General features: G+C 39.6%; 1 protein-coding gene across 1 annotated transcript in view; it reads right to left on the reverse strand.

Annotated features, from left to right (window-relative positions):
• The window catches only part of PLPPR1 (phospholipid phosphatase related 1), a 294,596-nt gene that overhangs the window by 102,624 nt on the left and 166,542 nt on the right, over positions 1-25,430 (reverse strand). The gene's annotated exons all lie outside the window — the stretch shown is intronic.

Consider the following 25,430-nt stretch of genomic DNA (forward strand, 5'->3'; position numbering starts at 1 on the left):
TAAAATGTTGCCGGTATCTTGAGGTGGAGCACTTTTAGGCGGCGCCTGTGGCTCAGTGAGTAGGGCGCCAGCCCCATATACAGAGGGTGGCGGGTTCAAACCCAGCCCCGGCCAAACTGCAACAACAAAAAAATAGCCGGGCATTGTGGCAGGCGCCTGTAGTCCCAGCTGCTCGGGAGGGGGAGGCAAAAGAATCACATAAGCCCAAGAGCTGGAGGTTGCTGTGAGCCGTGTGACGCCACGGCACTCTACCGAGGGCAGTAAAGTGAGACTCTGTCTCTACAAAAAAAAAAAAAAAATGCTCAGAGCTTGGTGGCAAGTAAGACATAGTAATTCCATTAACTAGCTACTAAGCTCCTTTAGGTGTACGTTGTTTCGTACTCTTTAAACATAACACATACAGATCTCCGGGCTGAGAGTGTTTGCAAATCCCAGCATGAGGAGGAAATGGGACACTGCCTAGTTCAGACAACAGATATTTCCAGGTGTAACAGAAAAAGGTAGAATAGTTCTATAAATCACAATCTGGCATTTTGTGACAATGATAATTCTCACCAAGTTGCAGATTGCTTCTAGATTTTGACAATTAATGTTTCTTTTCTTGTGAAGCTTCTAGGCAGTCGATGATCGGAGTGAATTGGGTGTCATGTGCCCTAGACCTGGGACAGAGTTGCTTAGAGTAACCCAACTGGGAACCTCCACAGACCATCTATTTATATATGGAGTCTGGGAGCCCTATTCACCCACAGGGAGGGGGTGAGGACAAGGACAGCTTTCACAGCAAAACTTCCTGGCATTAACGCTGATGGTGTGACTTCTCCTCTTTCACAGTGGGGGAGAAGAAGCTGGGTGGAGGAGAGAGTATTTAGTAGCTCTGCTTTTCTCTGCTCCTCTGCTGACTTAATCAACTTCCCTAAAGCACATAGAGATGTGTGTGAGTGTGCAAGTGTAGGCATCTTGTGGCAGCTTTAATTATCACTGCTCATTACCTTTCCCTGTGCTCACTCTAATTGTCTCTGTGACTTTGCTTAGCTACTCATTTTAAGGCATTTCAGCAATTCTTTTCTCTCTTCTATTGGTGAAATCTTTAAGTCTTTTTATTTTATCCCTGTTTTAATAGTTTTCGTTTGCTACCTGCTGTGATTGCTGAAGTCTTAATCATTACATTTTAGAAGACAGCTGTTAGAAGTTTCTTTAACTGCACAAATAGCAACCTGACGACTGAACTAAAAATGAAACAAACTTTTAATTTCCTATGCTTTGCTAATACAAATAGTAATGATAACAACAATAGCTAGTATTTGACAGTTTCTGGGTGCAGAGCACTGTGTTCTCCCCTATGTATACTTTCATTTGAGGGTCATATCCTTATGAAACAGGTAGCATAATGTTATTTAAATATATTTTATAGGAAAGAAAATTGGGTCTTAGGTTAAGTAACTATAAAGAAGTGGTGCTGTGCCAAACAGGGCAGAGGCAGGCCTCAAGCTGAGGGCTACACTGATGCCAGAGTTGAAACTCTAAGATTGTATTCTGGTTCCTTCTAGTATTTGCAAAGATAGCACTGACAGACTTTACACTTAACAACACTAAAAACACTGTCCAGGTTGCTATCTTGTATTCACAGTGTGGATCATTTTTATTGATAGTATATTCTTTCATAAAATTGATCTTACTTGAAGTGTTTTTTTTGTATCACATTTACGTGGGTTTCAGGTTTTTTATCTTTTTAAAAAAATCTCTAGCGGGGCAGTGAGTAGGGCACCGGCCCTATATACTGAGGGTGGTGGGTTTGAACCCGGCCCTGGCCAAACTGCAACAAAAAATAGCCGGGTGTTGTGGTGGGCGCCTATAGTCCCAGCTCCTGGGGAGGCTGAGGCAAGAGAATCGCCTAAGCCCAAGAGCTGGAAGTTGCTGTGAGCTGTGACACCACCGCACTCTACCTAGGTTGACAAAGTGAGACACTATCTCTTAAAAAAAAAAAAATTTAGCAAACATCTTTATGCATGTAGTATTTTCTAATTTTGATTTATTTCTTGAAATAAGTTCCAAAGAGTAAAGTTGCTGAGTCAATGGGTAAAGCCTTTTTATAATGTTTTGACCATATTCTACAAGTTTTCCCAGTTACATTTGAAGTGTGTACTTCTTGATACACTACATTTAATATAATTCCATCAGTTTGAAATTCATCATTTTAAGTTTGTATTATTTCAATAGTTCTGTCAATAAAGAATTATCTGGCCCCAAATTTCAATGGTGCAGATGTTGAGAAACCCTACTTTATTTACTGACACTTTATAAAATGTTTAAATACCTTAAATGTATGTAAGGCTGGCCACCTCCTTCATTTCTGCTTTCTTTGAAAATATCAATTACTTTGGGGGCTGTGCATTTTCGCAAATGAATTTTAAAATAGCTCAGTCAAGAAAAAGGAAAATTCTTTAGAGATTTTGACAAGAATTGAACTGGTACCATAAATTACATTCTCACTCTTCTATTATAGCTTTAGTTTTTATGCAAATTATTACTGGGTAAAGTTTCCAGTCAAATTTCCTAGCTTTTAGAAGTATTTTATAAGTTTCCTGCTCTAAAATGAGATATCTTTATTATTTTTAAGAGTTGCTCTGTTTTTATTTTTTTTTTATTAAATCGTAACTGTATACATTGATATGATCATGGGGCATCATACACTCGCTTCATAGACCATTTGACACATTTTCATCACAATGGTTAACATAGCCTTCCCGGCATTATCTCAGTTACTGTGCCAAAACATTTACATTCTACATTTACCAAGTTTCGCAAATACCCCTGTAAGATGCACCACAGGTATGATCCCACCGATCCCCTCCCTCTACCCACCATCCCTCTCCCTCCCCTCCCTTTCCCACTTCCCCCTATTGTTAGGTTGTAACTGGGTTATAGCTTTCATGTGAGAGCCCCAAATTAGTCTCATAGTGGGGCTGAGTACATCAGGTACTTTTTCTTCCATTCTTGAGAGATATCTTTATTATTAAAGGGCTATGTCTAAATACTATTTTTATTTCTGTTAAATTGAATTAAATTAGGCCTAAAGTTGCCTCCATATGTAGCAACAGTGACAGTGATCCCTAACCCCTTTTTGCCAAGATCTGTTTTATCACCTTATTCATCTATTTACAGATTTTTCGAGAGGCCTTACAAGGCAGCCAAGAATGACTCAACCACACATTCTCTTCAGAGATCAAAACTATAGACAAATGGGCGGCGCCTGTGGCTCAGTCGGTAAGGCGCCGGCCCCATATACCGAGGGTGGCGGGTTCAAACCCGGCCCCGGCCAAACTGCAACCAAAAAATAGCCGGGCGTTGTGGCGGGCGCCTGTAGTCCCAGCTACTCGGGAGGCTGAGGCAAGAGAATCACTTAAGCCCAGGAGTTGGAGGTTGCTGTGAGGTGTGTGAGGCCACGGCACTCTACCGAGGGCCATAAAGTGAGACTCTGTCTCTACCAAAAAAAAAAAAAAAAAAAAAAAACTATAGACAAATACTTCTCCCTAAACTGACTCACATTTCTGTAAGAGTCATACATTTGCAGTATGAGATACAATACTGATGATATAATAATTTAATTCAAATTATTGTGTACTTTTTTCAGTGTGTAACCTTCTGTAGATATTAAGACAATGGCACATTTGCATTTGAGGTGTTTGTGATTAAACTAACTTTTCCTCTGCTTTTCACTGTGTACTTCCGTTTTTAGGTACAAAGCATTAGCCTTAGAATCTGATTGGCAATATGGAGCAATGGAAGGACTGTAAAAATGAATTTCAACTCAAATGATATTAGGTAGGAATTGATAAAACACAGTCTCTCTATATAGAATGCTAAGATACAGTCTAAAGCAGTGGTTCTCAAACTTCCTAATGCCACGACCCTTTTATACAGTTCCTCATTTTGTGGTGACCCCCAAACATAAAATTATTTTCATTGCTACTAGCAATGAAATGAGGAACTGTATTAAAGGGTTGCGGCATAGGAAGGTTGAGAATCACTGGAAAGGCTCAGGTGGGGCCTGGCACCCGTAGCTCAGCGGCTAGGGCACCCACCACATACACTAGGGATGGACAGTTCAAATCCAGCCCTGGCCAAACGACGACAACTACAACTTCAAAATAGCCGGGCATTATGGCAGATGCCGGTAGTCCCAGCTACTTAGGAGGCTGAGGCAAGAGAATCACTTAAGCCCAAGACTTGGAGGTTGCTGTGAGCTGTGACGCCACGGCACTCTCCCCAGGGCAACGGCTTGAGACTCTATCTCAAAATAAAAATAAAATAAAGGCTCAGGTGGTCATTTATCAAGGTCATTTTTCAGCAATCATATTATCCTATGATTGCTCCCGATAACGGATGTAAATGTACTCAGTAGTCATGTATAAACCATACCTTTTAATTTATAAAGTTCACATTAAAAAGGACAGTAATATCTGCTTATAAATTTTATATGTTTCTCCCTATTTACTATTTTAATATTAACCTTAGAATTACCACAGAACACAAAGTTTTAAGGACACCCCTAATTTTGAATTTCATGTAGTGAAGGATTATCTCTTTCTGGTAGCTTATTTATTAAAATATCTTATGCATGTTGTGGTATTCAGATAAGCTCTTGGTTTATTAACTAACATTAATCAAAGGTTTAAAGGTTTGATGAGGCGTAAAAATGGCTAAGCCATTATAAGAATTCTGAGAAACTGTAGCAGAATACTCTGATCACTTTAAAGGAGATGGTAATAAAACCCACTGTGATTAAAATGAACAAAGAACAATGAAGAATGAGAAGACTGATTTGGAAAGAGAAAATGAGTAAAACACCCATGGGAAAATTGAAGAGCACTTCCAGGTATGAATATTCAGCAAGGTATCATCAGCAAGGAAGAGAATTACCTGGGAAATGTGTTACACCTGACACCACCATAAGGCACTTTTCTGTAACCCTCATGTTATACATTTACATCTTTCTCATTCCTTCTGATACAGATGTGTCTATCATATCAAAGAAGACAGTTTTTGCATATTTATGCAATAATCCTTCCTAACTCAGAAGAACATACTTTTGACAATTTCTGCTTATGCAATCTGAAACCTGTAGTTATACACGCATAATAGTACACAGTTCTCTCAAGAGTTCAATCATTAACTATTATAACTAAGAACAATGAGGTTGGTAATTACATTTGCCATAAAATTAAATATGCAAACATTTTGACAATTATTATTATAATCTCCTAGAATTATGTATTTGTTCTAGGTATAGTTGGCATTCTGAATTACTACTGTTAGATTTTAGGAAACAGAGCAGGCATCTCAAAAGCAACAGTATGTGAAAGTTAAGAGCAAAGGATGTAATAATGTTAGACAACTTGAATTTGAACCCTATTGTCTCCATTAGCTGTGCAATCTTGGGCAATTTAATTCACCTCTTTGTTTTCAGTTTCCTCATCTGTAAAATGGAGCTATCCACTCATAGTCTGGATACTATTATGTAGTTCCTTTAAATACTTAGCACACCTTAAAGAAAGATGGAGACTTTCCCTCTTTCATGTTTACAAGGATGGAACTGGAACATATTCTTAGTAAAATATCTCAAGAATGGAAGAAAAAGTATCCAGTGTACTCAGCCCTACTATGAAACTAATTTATGGCTTTCACATGAAAGCTATAACCCAGTTATAACCTAAGAATAGGGGGAAGGGGAGAGGGAGGGGGCGGAGGGGGGAGGATGGGCGGAGGGAGGGTGATTGGTGGGATTACAACTGCAGTGCATCTTACAAGGGTACATGTGAAACTTAGTAAATGTAGAATATAAATGTCTTAACACAATAACTAAGAAAATACCACGAAGGCTATGTTAACTAGTGTGATGAAAATGTGTCAAACGGTCTATAAAACCAGTGTATGGTGCCCCATGATCTCATTAATGTACACAGCTATGATTTAATAATAAAAAAATAAAATACTTAGCACAATACCTGATACAGAGTAAATATTAGCTATTAGCTATTAACGTGTATAAAAATATTAATCCAAAATGAAAGATTCATTTTCAGTTTGGATTCTAAAGAAGAAGTGACTCACTCTGTCCAAATGACTAAAATCGTATCAGCATTTGCACCCATTAATAACAAATCTAGAAGAGTTAGGACTCTTCTACAGAGGGACAGAGTTGTGTCAGCAAGCCAGGCCCAGAGTTGAGGAGGTGGGCCTCACTTGCAGAATTCAGATGTGTTCCCCAGCATGATCGAAACCAAGTAACCAGCCCCCTTATAGACTATTCTCTGGTGAAAGACCACCAGGAACATCCCCACAGTGGAACAGGTTAGGCTTACTTGTTGCAGCAAAGAGACAATACAGGGCCTGGGTGACTTAGAGGTTGTTAGAAAGGCACCAGAGGTCTGAGTGGTTTGGGGAGTCACCAAGGAAGCAAGCTTCCCTCTGGATTAAGTGCTTCCAGAGAGCAAGGATAACATTATGATCTGTCATTTCAATATATCTTACCAAAGGGCAAAACAGACTAGAGGGAGACAAAAGCTGTATTTGGTGAAAACAAAAATGAGTTGTTCCTATTAGCCCAGGAGGGACATTTGGTATCAGGTGGTTTGTCTGTATTCTGGGAACAAAGTTCTCTGAAAAGGAATTTGGAGGAAAGAGACTTTGTTCTAGTGTATAGTTTGCAATGCAGGAAGACAAAGCACCTTTGACCTAAAACCAAAGTGGGTTCCAGAGAAGAGACAGTTTCCACCTAGGTTCCCAGTCAGGTTTATTTATGTAAATGAAGGGTTGAAACTTGCTTAGTCCTGATTGGTTGGGGCAAGTGAGGGTTAATTGGTTGGTTTCTGAGCCCCAAATCAGAAGTTATCTGTCAAATGTTTCTTTCAAATGGCTGGTGAGGGTGTGAGATTTCTTTAACTCTTTACTAGAAAGAGAGGTCCCCATGACACTTTCACTACATCTTTCTGAGGCCACACAGTAGTGAGCTCACTCCTTCACCCAGCTAATGCTGCCTGCTTCTGCTTTAACTCTGAGCACCTCGGCTAGCCGTGAGGAATCCATTATGTCTGTTGACAGGGGCAGACTTTAACAGTTCAGATGTGAATTCTGAGCATTCTTGTTTTTGTTTTGATCCATCACGGTCACAGAATGACCTTGTCCGATGATGATACACATGAAATCGTCTGGGTTCAAAAGGAGAATAGCAAGGCCCGCTTGATAGTAGTAGGTTGGCTCATGGCTGCCTTCATTTTTTTTTTTTCTTATGATCTTAATGAATCTTATTTCTGACTGGATGGGTAACCCCTTGCAAAGTCCCTAGTGATAGCTTTTCTGAATATTACTTTCAGCATCATCTAAATTCTGAAATTAACCAGGAGCTCATAAACCATAATGACAGCATGAATAAATATGAAATTTAATTAATATTAAGAATGGAAAGATGCTCAACTTTTATTGCAAAGAAAAATAAAGTAGTAGATTGCATCCTTCTTCCAAATTCTAGGCTTTAACTACTTCTCTATTTTTAATAAATTTAATCTACAGAAATGCATATATTTCATCATATTGACATGACACAAGGCCAAATTGGGGGGAAGATTTGATTAGAGACTATGAATCCTTTTCTACTCAAAGTCCAGTATAAAGAATGAGAGAAGAAAAGGTGATGAGTCCAAGACCCCCTGAAGAGGACAGAAAGCAGGGAGGGATGGGGTATGTGTAGACTGGTCTTTCTAGCCTGTTCGTAATTACTGGTTACTTCCCATATTAACTCCACAGAGCCCAGGGAGCCCGTGGGTACCTGGATTAAGGATCTGGACACTTCCAGGTTGCTTGTGTCATTGTCCACACATAGCCTTGTCTTCCAGCAGGTGATCCCTGCAGTGCTCTGAAGAAGCAGTATGGGTGACATTATTTTCTGTGCGGTGCACACACTTCACAGCTCACTTCTCCAAACCCATTGGTATTTCTGCTTATAAGGGAAGGCCACCATGTATTAGACTGCACCAATAACCACTGTCTGTAGTATCAGCAAAGCATAGTTGGTGCTCACAACTTACAGTGATTATCAGGACATAGCAAATGTACATAACATTTGGTTTTATAATTCTAAAAATAGTTCTTCATCTGAAAGAAACTTAAGTTGTGCAGTCACTGCACAAATTATCTGCAGGAATCAATGCCAGTCTTGAAGACAGAGCAAATGATTAGATCAGTGAGGCTGTGACCCAGAGGATAGCTGGTGTTCTATTTCAAAAAACTCTTTCTCGAAAAGTTATCCATATTTACACTAATTTCTTAGAATGATTACCTTGATAGAAAGAATGGACAAAACTGAAATGACCAGATTCCTCAACATTGATATGATGTGGCAAGAAAACTGCATTATCAATAACTCAAAATATGATGTGGGTTTGGTTTTACCCTATGCAGCTTCATTGTTGGGATCAAACATCAGTCCCTCACTGTCAATTGGCTAATCCTATCTTTCTAATGAATAGGCAATGAAAAGGAAGTTGCATAAAGGGATGAATCAAAGTGATAATGGACTAACTGTGCCCCAGAAATCCAAGAAAGAAGGCTAAATACAGAGACAGACAAGGAACAAAGATGCTTAATTTATTCCACCATTACTTTAAAGGTTGGTCCCATCATGTATCTGCGCTGAGATAACCAGACAGCACATAACTACCAGGCAAGAAAAATTCACAGAGGGAAAAAGTGTCTCTTTGAACACAATGGACTTCACATCTTAGCTTATTTATGCTGTTTCAGAGGACACTTTATGGAGAAACTCAGGATATAGATATTTTGTTTCATTTCCTTTTTCCTTTTTTTTTTGAGACGGGTCTCACTCTGCCATATGGGTGAGAGTGTAGTGACATCATCTTAGCTCACTGCATCCTCCCGCCTCACCCTCCCAAGTAGCCAGGACTAGGCCCATGCCACCAAGCCCACTAATTTTTCTACTGTTTCTAGAGACGGGGTCTGGCTCTTGCTCAGAATAGTCTTGCACTCCTTGCCTCAAGCAATCCTTTTGCCTTGGCCTCTCAAGGTGCTAGGATTACAGATGTGAGCCACCGGACCCATCTTTTTTTTTTTTTTTTGCATTTTGGCCAGGGCTGAATTTGAACCCACCACCTCCGGCATATGGGGCCAGTGCCCTACTCCTTTGAGCCACAGGCGCCGCCTGCATGCATCCAGCTTTTGTAAGTGGAACACAAAACACTTGTTTTCTCAAACTTTTGTGTGTGTCAGAATCACCTGGAGGGCTTGTTAAAACACTGATCACTGGGCCCTGCTCCTCAGACTTTCTGGTTCATTAGGTCCAGAGCAGCTGGCTGTTGAGAATTTGCTCTTCTAACACATTCTCAGGTTAACAGCCATGATACTGGTTAGGGACCCCAGTTTGAGAACCAGAAGTCTAAATCTCACACTTTATTAGTTCCTGAGTTTCTAAGTACAGGTCAATTTCCTTACTCAAAGCTCTCTGTGTGTGCTCAGTAAACAGTGAGTGAGGAAACTAAGGCACAGACACTAAATGGCACGCCCACGTTAGATGCTTCCCTTCTTTTAGCCAAAGGGAACCACTAAGGGAGGGGTAGTGGCTGGAGAGATCTATCTTAGCAAATGTGAAAGGTACCAAGTTTACAACTAATTAGAATTTGTATGGGTCTTTCAGAAAACCACTCCAAAGGCTCCCTTATAAATTTTCTATTTTCTTTTTCTGACTGATGCTGAAAAAAACCTATTTAGTGGAATTACCTTTACAAATGTATTAATTTATTCTACCCTGAGGATATTATATTCAGTGATTTAGCAAAACTAATCTGAACTAATAACAGACAAGCATTTAGTGAGACTAAGCAAATTTTCCAGTAGAGAGATACTTAGCCATTTGGAACAAATGAAGGCTGAGGTGTAAAGATGAAAGAATAGCTGTAATGTCCAGAAGAGGTAAGTGTGTTTACAGAGAGGTCAGCACCATCTGACTGAAGTGCAAAACTAAGGGTACTGACAAGAAACAAAACCATCACAAGGCAGTGAAAATCTATCACTACCATGAAAATCTCAACCACTGGGAATGCTCAGTGTGTGTCTCCAGAGGACGGCCTTCCTTCCTTCCTTATTTCCTTTCTGTCCTTCCCTTTCCTTCCTTCTTTTTCTTTCTTTCCTTCCTTCCTCCCTCACTCCCTCCCACCTTCCCTCTCTTCCTTCTTTTGAGACCGCATCTTTCTGTCACTCTGCCTAGCATCATCACATCAAACTCACTACAACCTCATCAAACTCCTGGGCTCAAGCGATCCTCCTGCCTCAGCTTCCTAAGTAGCTAGGACTACAGGTGTGTGTCATCACACCCAGCTAATTTTTCCATTTTTTGTAGAGATGGGGTTCTCATTCTTGCTCAGGCTGGTCTCAAACTCCTGACTTCAAGCAATCCTCTCAACCTCAGCCTCCCAGAGTGTTAGGATTACAGGTATGAGCCACTGCACCTGGCCTCCAGAGGCTTCTTAATCACTATGTGAGAACCACATTTCTCAGAGCCTTCGGTTCCAGCCAATGGAGTCAGGAAAATAGTGACTGTCCATTTACTGCCACCCTGTCAATGCAATGTCCAGTTCCTACTGTCCCTTTAAAAATCCTACATCTATTCCACAGACTAGAGTTGAAGTCTTGAAGCTTACTGGGTCCAATATAAATGAATGAATGACATAAAGGTAATAGGTAATAGTGGGACTAAACGAAAGAAATATATGCTTCATTTAAAGAGGAAGCTGAACTCCAGTTTGTGACCCCAGTGTCTGGCTTTTTTGACTATTAAATGCTGTGTGACCTGAACAAAATATGTTTGTAGTAGCACAGGACCTCTAGCATTCCATTTGGGGCTTTTCCTTCGATTCTAGGAAATCTTTTTTCTGGTCCTATTTGCTAGTTATCTCACAATTTCTTTCCGGATATATATTTCATTCCCTCCTTGATAAATACTTCTTCAATCTCCCACCCCCCAAAAAAAAATATCTCATAAGCTCAGAATTCTTCCCCCAATTCCTAAATAACCAGGCAGGTGGATCATGGTTCTATCAGGAATTGTCTTTGACTACTTCAGGTGCTGAGATGCAGTCCATTAGTGATGAATTTGTTATCCAAGGTGATCAATCTTGCGTTCACTAAGATAATTCTCATGTTTGCTAGAATCCTTAAATAACCATGACTTTCAGATGAACATCACATACCTGTTGATTTTTCCATAGATGACAAAGCATCATTTATCCAAAATTTACATCGTCTTAAAAACATCCAATGTCTGCCACTAACAAGAAGTCTTCTTAATAAAGAGATTTTCCAAAAACATTTATCATATGAGCAACTTTAAATAGTTTTTCTCAAAATAAGATCCATCTGCCAACTGCATTTAGCATTGGGCTATGTAATTATTTAAAATGTAGATTCCTAATCAAGCACTTTCCCCGAATCTAGTCTTAGTAGAAAGTCAAGAATCTACATTTTAAACTCTTCAAGTGATTTTCTTGTATATTGAAGTTTTAGAATTACTGTTCTAAGACCTTCTGGGTAGAGAAAGATAACCTCCAAAAATAAATAAGAATTTGCATTGCACAGATGAAGTCCCCTTGTAGATACATACAGAATTTTGAAGCATTGATGACTCCATCCTTTCTTCCAAAGGGACCCAAAACTATGAAAAACATGAGTACTTTAAAGGTTACAAGACTAGCTTTGAAATTAAAATAAAATACACAAGAATTGGGGAATGAGCTGGTTATAACACTTCTCCCCTCTCACAACACATCTAGAAGCCTTCCTTCCAAAGACAGAAACTAAACTTCTTTCAGAGACCCTGGTATAATTGAGCATTATCCACTTTATATTTTGTGCTACACTAGACCAGACAGGGATGAGCCTAGGCTGTTCTATCTAGATGTTCCAGGTCTTTTTTTTTTTTTTTTTTTTTTTGTAGAGACAGAGCCTCACTATACTGCCCTCGGGTAGTGTGCCGTGGCGTCACACGGCTCACAGCAACCTCTAACTCTTGGGCTTACGCGATTCTCTTGCCTCAGCTCCCAAGCAGCTGGGACTACAGGCGCCCGCCACAACGCCCGGCTATTTTTGTTGCAGTTTGGCCGGGGCTGGATTTGAACCCGCCACCCTCGGCATATGGGGCCGGCGCCCTACTCACTGAGCCACAGGCGCCGCCCGATGTTCCAGGTCTTTAAAAGTTCTAAAGTTGAATTGGACTCAATTTGACATTTCTATTAGCCCAGTAAGAAACCATAAATACCCTGGAGAAGATAAGAACCCCGTTCTGCACCCCCAGAGCCCTGAGGACCCAGTTTGGAGTGGGGTGGGTCTGCAGGGAGGTCGACAGGCACACACAGAGGCCAAGCCCTAACAAAAGAGCCCCCGGCTTTGCTTCCTCCATACAAGGGAGTTGCAGCGTCAGAGTGCTCATTGACTTGGCTGGCCAGACCTCAAAACCACAGCTAATCACACTCTGTATCTTCCACTGAGCATCTGCCAGGCCTACGCACTCCCTTAAAGGACCCGGGCAGGAGGGTTGAAGCCAAGGATGATTGGGGATAGTGCTGGCCTGGAACATGAGTCACCTTCTCTTTAACATCTCCACCACAATGTGATTTTCATCCTTATCTTGAAATACCTGACTTCCATTATTTGCAGTGTGATAAAAAGTCCTCCAGTAAGGTGTAAGCTCAAGCTCACTGAGGATTTGCTGGGGTGCCCGACAAATCCTCAGTGAGCTTGAGCTTACACCTTACTCTACCTCTTGGGAGCAAATAGGATAAAATCTCACATTCATTAGGCTATAGGACCAATGCTTAATCTAAATCAGAAAACAAATGACAGGTTGTTTTTTCTTTTTCTTTTTTTTTTTGAGAGAGAGTCTTACTATGTCGCCCTCGGTAGAGTCACAGCTCACAGCAACCTCAAACTCTTGGGCTTAAGCAATTCTCTTGCCTCGGCCTCCTGAGTAGGTGGACTACAGGCACCTGCCACAACGCCCTGCTATTTTTTGGTTGTAGCTGTCATTGTTGTTTGGCAGGTCCGGGCTGGGTTCGAACCTGCCAGTTCCAATGTATGTGGCTGGCGCCCTAGCAGCTGAGCTACAGGTGCTGAGCCAAACAGGTTTCCTTTTTTAATGTTAAAAGTTAGGGAATCCTTTTATGCTACTGAGTTTCTGAAGACAAATGGGAAATTAAGAGACACTTGCGTACAGGAGAAGCAAACTTCAGTTATTTTCAAAGTTTCAATGGCCATTCATCCTTACAGACCACTTAGCCATGCCAGGTTCATAAGAAAAACAATGTAACTCTTTTTCAAATTTCTTTCCCTATTCTGATTCAGCATGGAAAATATATTCTCATTTTTAAGTGGTAGAAGATATTTGCTTTTAGGGGGAAAAAATCATTTGAAAATCTCATAAATCAGTGTCCCACCTAAGCCGCCACTCCCGGAGCAGAGAACGCACCCTAAACAGGACCACATTCCTACACAATGGCAGTTTTAAAATTATCTTCCACCCACAGGCCGCTGGCACCAAACGGTTGTGCCATTCCATTGCCCCAAGCCCCTTGCCCACAGGGTAGGAAAAGCTGCATCTAATCCCTTAGACAAAAAGCCCAAATGGGCTAGTGCTTGGGATCCCTCCAGAGGCTTATCCTTCTTCTCCCCTTATCAATAAACTCTAACCTTTTGCTTAAAAAAAAAGAGGCAGCGCCTGTGGCTCAAAGGGGTGGGGTGCCGGCCCTATATGCCAGAGGTGGCGGGTTCAAACCCAGCCCTGGCCAAAAACTGCAAGAAAAAAAAGAAAAGAAAATCTCATAATCTAAATGCCATAATAATTAAAAAAATTTTTTTTGTAAAAATAACTACAGGATACAGACCTGTGCATTTACACATGTATGTGAGTCTGTATTTTTTCTTCCAGTCCCTACTTGATCCACATCATATATAAAAATCCTATTGCTGTGTTTCACAGGGTAGTTATGCTTGAATCTGAAAGAAACTTTACTGTTTAATATGTACATTTTTTCAAATGACCAAAAGGAAATCCAGAAGGTAGAAAGTTATTTCTTCAAGGCCATATGTCACACAAGAATGTAGATGAAAATCCAAATTTCCTGACTCTAGGCCCAACGCTGTCTCCAAAGGACCATGATATCTTCTCCTCCCCCCGCCCCTGGTCTCTGCTGAGATCCCATCTAGCTTGCTTTTAAAAAGCACAAGCAGTACTTTTATTGCTCCATCTGAAACATAGCCTGGGTATGGAAGACATACAATACTATAATAGAATGGTGTATTAGAAGAAAAACTGCCTCACTGCTGCTTTTAGAGGTACCAGTGCCCCCAAATCATTCAGTACTGACAGAGTTGATACTGTTTAAAACATGTATCTGCAGGTTTGTAAAAAATCCATGAGTTGAGGTCTTAGGGTCATTTGCCATTTCTTGTAGCTCTTGGCAAATTCCATTCAATTCTGTAGAAGAAGAGTTATCATGCATTACAGCAGAGGCGTCCAGTGCCCTGCCATAGTCCCTGGGCTCTCTCTGTTAAAAGCGACTCTCTGCCTGAGGGCTTTCTCGGGTTCTAGAGTATACTGGCTGCAAGCAGGGCTGGACGAGGTGCCCTCGAATCAATGGCAGGGCTGGACGAGGTGCCCTCGAATCAATGGCCTCTGTGAGTAAACCTCAACTAACGAGGCAGCTACCCTCTGATAAATACTGCAGCTCTTTGCCTCTCAGTTGGGGTAAGTCTGAGGCATGTTCCAGGCAGCCTTCCAGAAATGTCCAACAGGCACTGAGCCCCAGTTTTCCACAATGAGAACTTGTTTGCTCTTTAATTCACCCTGATTAGCTTCATTTCTTCCCAATTTCCCTGCTCTGCATGGTACTTCCTGCGATTGTCTCCCAGATAAACTACTTGGTTCAAATTCTTGCTTTAGGGTCTGGCTCTGGAGAATCCAACCTAAGACCAGCGTATACATATGTAAACTCTACAAATCACTGCTCTGTAGCGGGTGACAAGATGTGAAGATGTAAAAGATATTGCCTCAGCCCTCAAAAGGTTGAGGCCAGGGAGGGATGATGAACCTTCTACACGTGTGTCCACATGGGTAAGACAAGATAAAATATAATCCTTGGGGAGGGTAAGGAACATATGCAGTAAAAACATTTTCACAAAGGAAGGAGTCCCACAATGGTGCAAAGCAGAATTTGCCATTCAGAGCTCAGTATGGCATTCTCCATAGTAGGAAGGGATCAAATAGGCTCAGAAGTAAGATTACACACATTAAATGAACAACCAACGTCCTGAATCTCCTTGGAAATATATATGAGAATTTATCATTGATTATACAATGAAAGATTGATCAATTCAAAGGGGAGAACTTTATACAACTGGGGCTCACTTTTCATCAGCAGGAGAAGGTGCGTAAACCTCCAACTGACTGGACACGATTAATTGGCTCTTTTGCATCTCAGGTTGGAAGATTGTCAGAACTGGATTTTTTTTTTTTCCAATCAGTTCTGTCAGAATAGGCTGATTTCCATGGAAGAAAACAAAGTAAACCATTAACTTCTGTGCATGTCATTAGGTTGACAAGGCAGCTCTGAGTTTTCACCAAGGCTGTGTCGAAGTCAATCAGATGTTTGCGGGTCACAGACATCAACCACATTGAACCCTATAAATAACCCTTCCCCAGCCCAAGATGGCTTCCCGAATAAAAACACTGGAACAGAGCAAGTTGGATAAAACTATGTGATAAAAATCTCAAGGGCATCTCTGAGCTGATAAAATGCAGCTTTTCTCATGGCAGTTTCAGCTGGATTGTCTTGTGAGCTGACAATTACTGAGCATACATCTGCCCTGTGCCAGGCACCTTAAAAAGTCTACTAGCCCTAAAAATGGCCTAGTAACCAGGTATTATCACTATGACGCTTCTATAGAGCAGAATCTGGAACTCAGAGATGCTCAGTAACCTACTGAAGGTTGTCAGATCCACAAATCCAAACTTTCCCCCAAATATCATGTTGCCTTTCTTCAGGGCTGAAAATAAAGCATAACAGCATTTTGGTTTCAAAGTGTTTTTGTTTTAGGAGATGCTGCAGATGAATCTGAAGAAATATCAGCTGAGAGGAACTTATATCTGAATAATCTAAAAGCGAAATTATTATCATATGCTATAGTTTGAATGTGCCTTCTCCTAAATGCAGAGGTTGAAATAGAATAGCCATTATGATAATATTAAGAGGTGGAGTCCTGGTGATTAGGCCCTGAGGGCTTTCTGCCCCAGAAGGCAATCAAGGCCCTTATAAAAGAGGCTTCAGATAGCATTCAGCTTTTTTGGCGTCTGTCCCTTCCCCACATGAGGATATGGTATTTGTTCCCTCTGGAGGATGCCGCAAAAAGGCACTATCCTGGAAGTAGAGAACAATTTTCTGTTTTTTTCTAAAGCACCCAGTCTCTAGTATTTGTTATAGCAGCAAAACTGCACTGAAACATCAAGTCTGATCACACGGAATTCTAGGGAAAATGAGTCTGCAAAATGTTTTTCCCCTCTGCATTCTTTTGCCTAGTTTCAAAAGAAAATTTATTTCTCAGTGATTTAAATTCCATGTAGTGTATAAAGAATTAATCATTACTCCTGGAAAATCTGAAGACTTTCTCAAGGAAAAGATATAGGATTTAATCTGAGAAGTTAATTAGGCTGGTGGTTCACACAATAGAACACTTTCATGAATTAATCTGCATAGAAAAAGAAGAAGAACAAAAAATGAGGGTAGGAGAGATAAGGATATTCTGCTTTAGATAGTGGTCTTTCTACAAGTTCACAGATTCAGGTCTGAGTCTAGGAAAAGAAAGGCTGCAGACAGAAATGTAAGACACAGCACCCCACTGATGTTCTGAAAACAGTGAGGTTCAAGATGGAGAGTAGACCTTCCTCTCATCTCAGGGCAGAACAAGCCCTAGTGGCTTAGGTGTTGATGTCTGTCCTGCAAAAAATGCTAGCAACGTCAGGATGAGGCACCTTTCATAGTTTCTTTGCTTGAGGAAATGGATGTTCATGACTAGAGCTGAGGAAGACAAAAGGGCTAATTCTGGGGGCAACGAGAGCCAAGAAACGGCTTCATAAGCCCAGCTGGAGGTCCCAGGCTTAGCTGAGGAAGTCTGTGGGACTGTTAGAGCCTTCTGTAAACAGGTCCGAGCCACAGGCCATGACTGTCATCTGTGTTCACAGACTGGGGCAGCCTGAGAAAATTCCGATTATATACTGTTTTGAACCCATCAATTCCTCCATTCACTTCACTATCTCATTTGAATATTTCCTCATGGGATTAAATATTTTTCTACAATATAATTTTTATAGATGCATAGTGTTTCCACTGTATGAAGAGACAAGAATTTTTAAATCAATACCCTGTCACTTAATATGGGGACTTTCACTTTTCATAATTATTAACAAATTTGTGACAAACTGTTTTACAGCAAAATATGCCACATTTATGATTATTTCTGTAAGACTAATTGTTAGGAGTATACTTTTGGGTCAAAGAGCAATACAAACTCTTGAACATTTTCTTATCCTTCCCAAGCTGCTCTCCCTACAGATTGCTATTTTATACCTGCTCCTCTTAAAAGTGAGCTTTCCTATAAAATCTTGTTGTATAGGCTGTGAGAAAGATTACAAGGTGATTTTTTGTTTTTTACTTTTAAAAGTAAATGATCATAGGATTGCATTGGCTTAGAAATTGTGCTTCATGCTATTTGGAATTAAGATCCAAGACAAAAAGAGCTTGGCCAGCCACACATACCAATGACAATTCACATGTTCTGATAAAGATGAATCCTATGAGAGAAAAATGCACCACAAAACAAAGAACGGATTTACCTGCCACCTGAGCAAAATAATATGCTACATCTGATAGGATGCTATCTTTTATAGTTCTTGACATATAACAGGTTCACTTCAGAGTCTGTCATTGTCTTGGGATGGCTGTCTGGGCTTATACCCCATAAGAGAAGGGGAAAGATGTAAAATTCTACAAGGAGTTAAGTATTTGTGTATATCTACTCAACATCTTGAGGAATACTTGATTCAAGGTAATATAATGCCAATTCTCAGGGAAACCGGCAGGCAGCATGTTACCAAATGAAATATGTAGGTCATTAGGAAAGTTTGGAGATACACAAAAATCAAGAAATGTTAAAATTTGCCGGGACAGAAACAAATGAAGCCCTCCCAGTGACACTTATAAGCTGAAGACATTGAAATTTGCACAGGTGAATCAGAAAGGATGCTACTGACTGTGTTTCCTGGAAGTGAAGTAATGGACCATAACACACTCTGTCTCAAAACTTTTGTAGTGACCCACTTATAGCATAGGAACAAGGTGGTCTGGAAAACTACATAAAGTAGGTAGCAGACTGAGGAAAGTGTTGTAGGGTAGAATCTGGGAGATGCTATTTGGGTATATAAGATTCTCACTAGGTAGGACTGTCATCTCTGGAATAGCAGGTATTTGGAGCCATAGGGAATGTCAGTGGCCTCCTAGTCCAGTTGCTCACAGAGCCCTAGTCTCCTGCGACCCCTGGCAAACACCATGGTCTCTGCTTAAATCTTCCAGTGACAGTAAACTCTTGCCATCAGGGCCATTTACTACCCAAATCATTTAATGAATTAAAAAATTCAGCAAACATTTCTTAATTGAAAGATAGCTAAGTAAAATCTTTTATTATTGGGATGATTTGGGACTTAATTTTTAGTAGGAAGAGAGATTAATCTTGAGGATGCTGTGGGAGTCATTTTGGCTATAAAGATATACTTCTATCTTTGATACCCTTGTGGGATGTAATTCCCTACTTCCATGGAGGTGGAACATGGCTACATTTTTGCTACTTTGGCTAATGAATATCAGTTAAATACAAAGCTTTAAAAGCCTGTGCAGTGAATCACCATGTTTGCTTTTACCAGTTTGGTGACTTCACATGAATCTCAAAAGGATGTTACTTAGTAACAATTACAGGAGTCAAAAAAGGGTTTTTTTTATTATTGCCAGTTAACCTAAACTTCCATCACAAAATGACCCTATTTCCCAAAGAGTTGTAGATAGTTGAGATTTACTCACATGGAAATATAGTAATAATCTTTAAGCTCTTAAAAGAGGAATGATTATAGATGTGAAAGTTCACATTTCAACATCGTTGTATGTCTCTATTCTGACCTCTGAACATATCAGAAAGGACTTCCTTACTCTATTTGTTCTTCAGTAGTATCATGTCCAATTAATTTTTAAAAACTTTTTTATAGAAACAGGGTCTTGCTGTGCTGCCCAGGCTAGTCTCAAACTCCTGGCCTCAAGCAATCCTCCTGCCTTTCCCTGTCAAAATGCTGGGTTATAGGTATGAGCCATTGCACTCACCTTGGGTCTTTCTTCTCTTTGAAAGGGTATGTTGAGGAGAGGAAGATAGCCAATTAAGGAAAATAGGAAGAGGGTGTGACAGGGGGATCCTAGATGGTGGGGTAGAGGTTTCCAGCCCTAATTCTTGGTTTTCCTTTGAAGTCTAATCACTTGATTTCTCTCCAAGCCATATTACCTCGTCTCCTGATTTCCTGAACTCTGGGGCCAGGTTTGTTTTTTTTAGCCCTAATTTCTCTTCCTCTTGTGCTAACTTGCCTTCACTGGGAACTTGATCCTAAAATATGCAAATGGAAGGGAGTCTCAAGGCTGAAGAACAGAGGACACTTCACTCATCTTGAAAAGTGTCTGAAGCTAAGAATAAATGGTGATGAAATCATATCTCACTTTAAAAATTAACAGTGGTGTTTTCATACCTTGAAAAAATATATACCTGAATATCAGTATATCCTTTTGTTCCAATGTCACATACCCTAGTCAAATGATGTTTAAATAAGAAAATGCATGCAAAAGTACTATATGCTTGTATTTGTCATTGCAATTTAAAAGACTCACAAATTTTTCATTTCTTTTGAAACTTTATCCTGTAACACCTCAAATCATATTCTAAAAACATTCAAGCCCAGAAATGGCACAGACCTCAGGGGATTAAATTGCCCAGAATCCTTCTCCTGTGTCTAGTGTTGTGTGTGTGTGTGTGTGTGTGTGTGCGCGCGTGCCTACATGATCACATGCATATCACGTGTTTGGTTGCTTTAATTTTCCTGTTTTTTTTTATCTGTTTTATATTGATAGAAGCTGTTATTTTTTAATTATTTTAATATTACATTTGTTTAAGCACTATTTGCCAAGAACTTTCGAGTGCATTGCCTCATTTATTTCTCAAACGATCCCACAAAGAAGTTATTTTTAGTTCCATTTTACAGATGAAGAAATTGAGATTCAAAGAACTTCTCCAAGTTTATACTAGGAATAAATGGCAGGATTCAAACCCAATGCTTTCTTCTCTTTTTACTTCAGAAGCACTGTCTTCTCTTTTTACTTCATTTTACATATAAGGATAAAATCCTGATACTTTATCAAGAACCAGCAGAGAATCTAAAATGTGTGTGTGTAGAACTTTTTTTCTCCTTTAGAGAAAAAGTTCTCAATGTGATTTAAAAGTACAAATCTAAGAGGGACAGTCCAAGTCTTGGAAACAAGACAGTCAATGCTGCTAGATCAAGGCATCTGCAATTAAACAGCAAAAGGCAAGCCCACAAGGCCTTCTTCCAAAACCCGAAGCACACAAGACAAAGGAAGCATTGAATGGTAGTCAGTGTTCACAAATGATGACGTGGGCTCCCCTATGGCTGGCCCCAGAGAAAGACACTTGGAATCATCAAGTTCTTGCTGAACTCCACGATATTATTTATCTCTAGGCTGCAATTTATAACAATCACCTGGTAGGTTCAAGCAGAGAAAAATGAGTTGTCAAAAATAAGCAATAAGAATTGCAAGTACAAGTAACTGTCAAAATGATAAAACGTCACATCTGTACATATCAAACAACAGCTGCATTACGGTCCTTAACAGTGCCTGCCGAGGAGGCTAAGCAGAAATATATTTAAAAGAGACTTGACTGTTGGAGTTGTTCATGACTTCCCAGAGAATGCAGTGAAGTGGTCTGGAGAGGAATCCACTGGTGTCTGGGAAGATTTGTCAGAAAGGACGTCTCGGTCTTAAGCATTTTGGAAAAACACATCTGGTACTGGTTGTGGAGGGGCAGGGGAGGCCTCCAACAGTTCCCATTCTTATTTTTTGGAGGCTTCAATTGCCAAATTGTGTTTTCCCTCAAAGAAAGCTTTACAAACAGATCTTCAGGCATGAGAGGTGTTGCTGAAATGACAGTGGATAAGGGGGAAAAAGGAGGAGGGAAGAAAACAGGAAGAGAGGGAGGGTCGCAGAAATGGAGCGAATGGAAGAAAGCGGGGACGGGGGGGGCGGGGAACAAAGATGAAGAGAGAGAAATGCAGATAGATTATTTGAGCTTTCTGATAACTATTTTTATTTTTTAGCTATTTTAAGTCCTTTTATCCTAACACGAAATTAATATTTTTGAATTCAAGGAGAAAAAGTGAGGATCAGAAAGATGACCTCACATTCATTTAAAGTCTGTTAATTTTCTTCTTTTCCTACCCCTGACTTCTCCAGCTTTCTTCTGGAGGAGTTGTTTTTCACGTGTCGAGCAGTGAAGGGCTCAAAGCTGTTGGTTAGAAATATTGTTGTGGATCCTCTTGAAATTCCGGCGCTTCTGGATTTCCTTCTGATTAGTGATAGAAAAGTTTACCGGTATATTCTGACCCTTAAAATTATTATCCTCCTGTCAAGCGCTCTTAGTTGAAGAGGCTCTGGGCCAGGACAACAAGGTACCTTTAAAGAGCAGCTGACACTGGGAGACGTACAAAAGAAACATTTTTCTGCATTGACAGTCAAGGAGCTGGTTTCTGGAACAACCTGCTTTGTTCATTACCTACCACGCTACTCTGCTCTCTTCCCACTGATAATCTCCCTTCAGTCCGTTATCATCTATATGTGCACTCATCACCTACAAACTTCGTTCTCGCTCCACTAACATCTTTTCAGTTTGGTCTTTTACGTCCAGGGATTACTGGGGTCAATGCTGCTCCTGACTTGCGACCACTCGGAGACCTTTGATGCTGCTTGAAAGAATATAAAATAAATACACGTAGTATGATTAAAGACAAAAGAGATAAATCATAAGCACAGGGAACAACACTGTAAAAATAAGCAGATCTTTTTAAACACAATAGAACAGGAAATTAAAGCAACAAGATGGGTTATGGAACAGAATATAGAAAGAATAAGATGATATATAACATATCAAATAGATATTGCAGAAAAAAGAGAGGAAAGAGAACATGTGAAAGAGTGATGCCTGAGAGATGTGCATGATTAGTGGACAAACTTGACTTGAGATATCACAGATGCAAAAACAAATGCTAGACTTTGTAAGTTCACGCTTAGACATTCAGTAAAACTGCAGAGCACCAAAGAAAGAGAAAAATTTAAAACCAACCAGAGAGAAAAAGTAGATAACCTTTTAAGAGTGGTACTAAAAGAGTACAGTTTTCAACAGCAATAATCGAGGTCATGAAGAAAAATATGTGATAAACTTTGTGAAAGTTCTGAGGATAGAAAATAATTCCTTCAGTCTATTTAACAGAATCCAATGCTCAGGTAGATCACCATTCCAGATTCATTTCAACATAAAGACAACTTCACGTAAATATTTTAAATGTTTACAATATATTAGACCCTTGCTGAAAGACATGCTAACACATAGACTTCGTGAGGAAATTAAAGAAGGCAAGGGATAGAGAAGCAATACACAAACTAATGTGAATCTGGGGCAACTTCAAAGAAGCTTTGAATGAAAAAAAATAGTGAAAGATTTCAGGAAGGGACGTAAGTCAAGAATGATACTTAGGAGCCCAAAGTGGCTCAACAACAATCATTGCTTACTTAAGAAAACCATAGAGCTATTGATCAACCTCATTTTGCATTAAGTATATATATTTAAGATTCAATAGTAATTTCTAAAAGAACAGAAATATCTACAATTTATAACAATAAAGGAAGGAAATGGGGGGTAAAAACAAATTAAACAAAGCTAGGAATCAGAGACTAGGGAAAGAGAGCCCACAAATTCCTTATTTAATGGTAAAACCCCTGAAATATTTCCTTTGAAGTCAGCAACAAGGCCAAGACGATCTCTATACCACCTCTATCTGATGTTACACACGAGAGCTTAACCAAAGCAAAAGGAAGAAGAAACGTGAAAGTCACGATAATTAGAGAAGTCGGGACAAATCTGCCCCTTCATGCATGTGATATAATTGTCTGGAGAAAAATCTAAAGAATGTACAAAACATTCATTAAACTAAGTTTTTAAACATGGCTTCAAGAAAGTGATGTACAAATGTCAAAGTGGTTTCTACGACGCGGCAAGAAATGACTAGAAAATATGATCATCCCCTCGCAATTCTACTACTAGGTGTCAACTCAAGGGAGCTCTGGTATACAGGCATCCTGAGACAGAAATAAAGATATTTTCTGCAAAATATCTGCAAAAGTATAAAAAAATTATTATGCAAACGAGCAAAATAATCAAACCATAGACGTATCTACACAATAAGATAAATTGCAAGTAACTAAAATGAACAAAACTGCCAATCTGGATAAACCTCAGAAACATAATCTTGAAGGCAAAGGCAAGTTGTAAAAGCAAGGTTCACCATGGAATCTTTTATTTACGACTTCCCTAAATATTTATGACTATACAAATACGTGGGAAAAATACAAAACCACACATGAGAATTATGTGGGGAAAAAGAAGCCTCTAACTTCGCATATGCAGCACCTCTGGGTTCAAGAAAGTAGGATTTTGGCCATAGGTGTAAGATACTATCTTCTTTAACCAAAATATTTGAAGCAGATATGGGAAAAAAATTTAAAATTTGGTCTTGATAGTGAGTTCAGGGATGTCTGTTACATTGCTTTCTGGGCTTGAATTCCTTTATAATTAAAAAACAACAGTGAAAAGACTTCATTAATCAAATTGGCTTTTTAACCAAGTTATTTCCAGCCCAGTTTGCTGATACCTGTTACAGTGCCTGGAATAATGGAGGGAAAGAATGAATGGCTGATGAATGAAATATATGAGAACCCCCAGAGCCATGTAGAGATTCACCTGATCCCTGCTTTTGTGCTACTTCCCTTCCTTGTTTTCTTTGGCCTGCCTATTTCTGAGAGAAGTCACTGATGTATCTTAAACCTCCATGCAAAACAGGAATGATAATACGGCAAGAAAAAGAATAAACAATCTTTCCTCTCCCAGATTTTCAGAATTCTATTTATGTTCGTGTCAGGATCAGCCACAGAAGGACTAATTTATCTCTCTTGTTGCTGTTCCACCAGCCAAGCTCATCATTCACACATTAGAGAGCTGAAAATCTTCAGAGACTACAGCTTCAAGCACTAAATTAAACCTCTTACTGTGAGGATTGGTTCCTGCTTGATTTTTAAGAAAATTTAAAATAAAATTGCTGCTGGGGGGATAAAGATCATGACAGATGACTTATTCCCCAATTTCCCCCAGCTTACATTAAAAACTTATTTTTTCTTATAACAAAAGAGGAAGAAAATATTGAAAAAGATAGTGCTACTACATATGTACACTACCCTTTCCAACATGTGCAACAAGAAAAATGACTCCTTTTCCTTCATTATCATCTTAATAACAATGGTAACTAGAACCCACAATATACATAACGTGTGTAGTCATTGCCTGAATGGAGCTGTCTCTGGCATTAGCAAGTTAACAGCAGAATATTGTGTGCTTATCATTCAGAGATTAATTCTTTGTTTACTCTTGGAGATTAACAGTTCATATGTGCCTTGACTTATATATTAACATCTCTGGTCCAACCTTCTCTCTCATCTCTACTTGATTCTGCAATACAAACAGCTCCACATATATCACCAGAAAATAAACCATCGAGTAATATTTGTTCATCTAAACCCACACAATGTGTCTATAAGGTGAAACTCAAGGATTGACCAAATACATATACTTGGCTAAAAATCAGAATGCTTGTAATTATCTGACTATATACACAGGTAAAGTTATTTCAAAAGGGAAATCATGAAAGTACTTGTCTAAATGATTCACAGGCATATATAAACAGCTTATATACTAAAAGTCCATGTTTACTATACAAGTAATGATTGAAGTCAAGGGTGTGACCTGGATAATAATATGGATCTGCACACATTTCTCCCACACTCAACCAAAAAGATGCCGCAACATCAAATATGCTATAGCTGACCCTTGAGGGGAGACTATCCAGGCAATTACCCAGACGGGAAGCTGGGGACACCTGCTTTCCAGTT

This window comes from Nycticebus coucang, chromosome 2, assembly GCF_027406575.1.
Source record: "Nycticebus coucang isolate mNycCou1 chromosome 2, mNycCou1.pri, whole genome shotgun sequence".
Classification (NCBI taxonomy): Eukaryota; Metazoa; Chordata; class Mammalia; order Primates; family Lorisidae; genus Nycticebus; species Nycticebus coucang.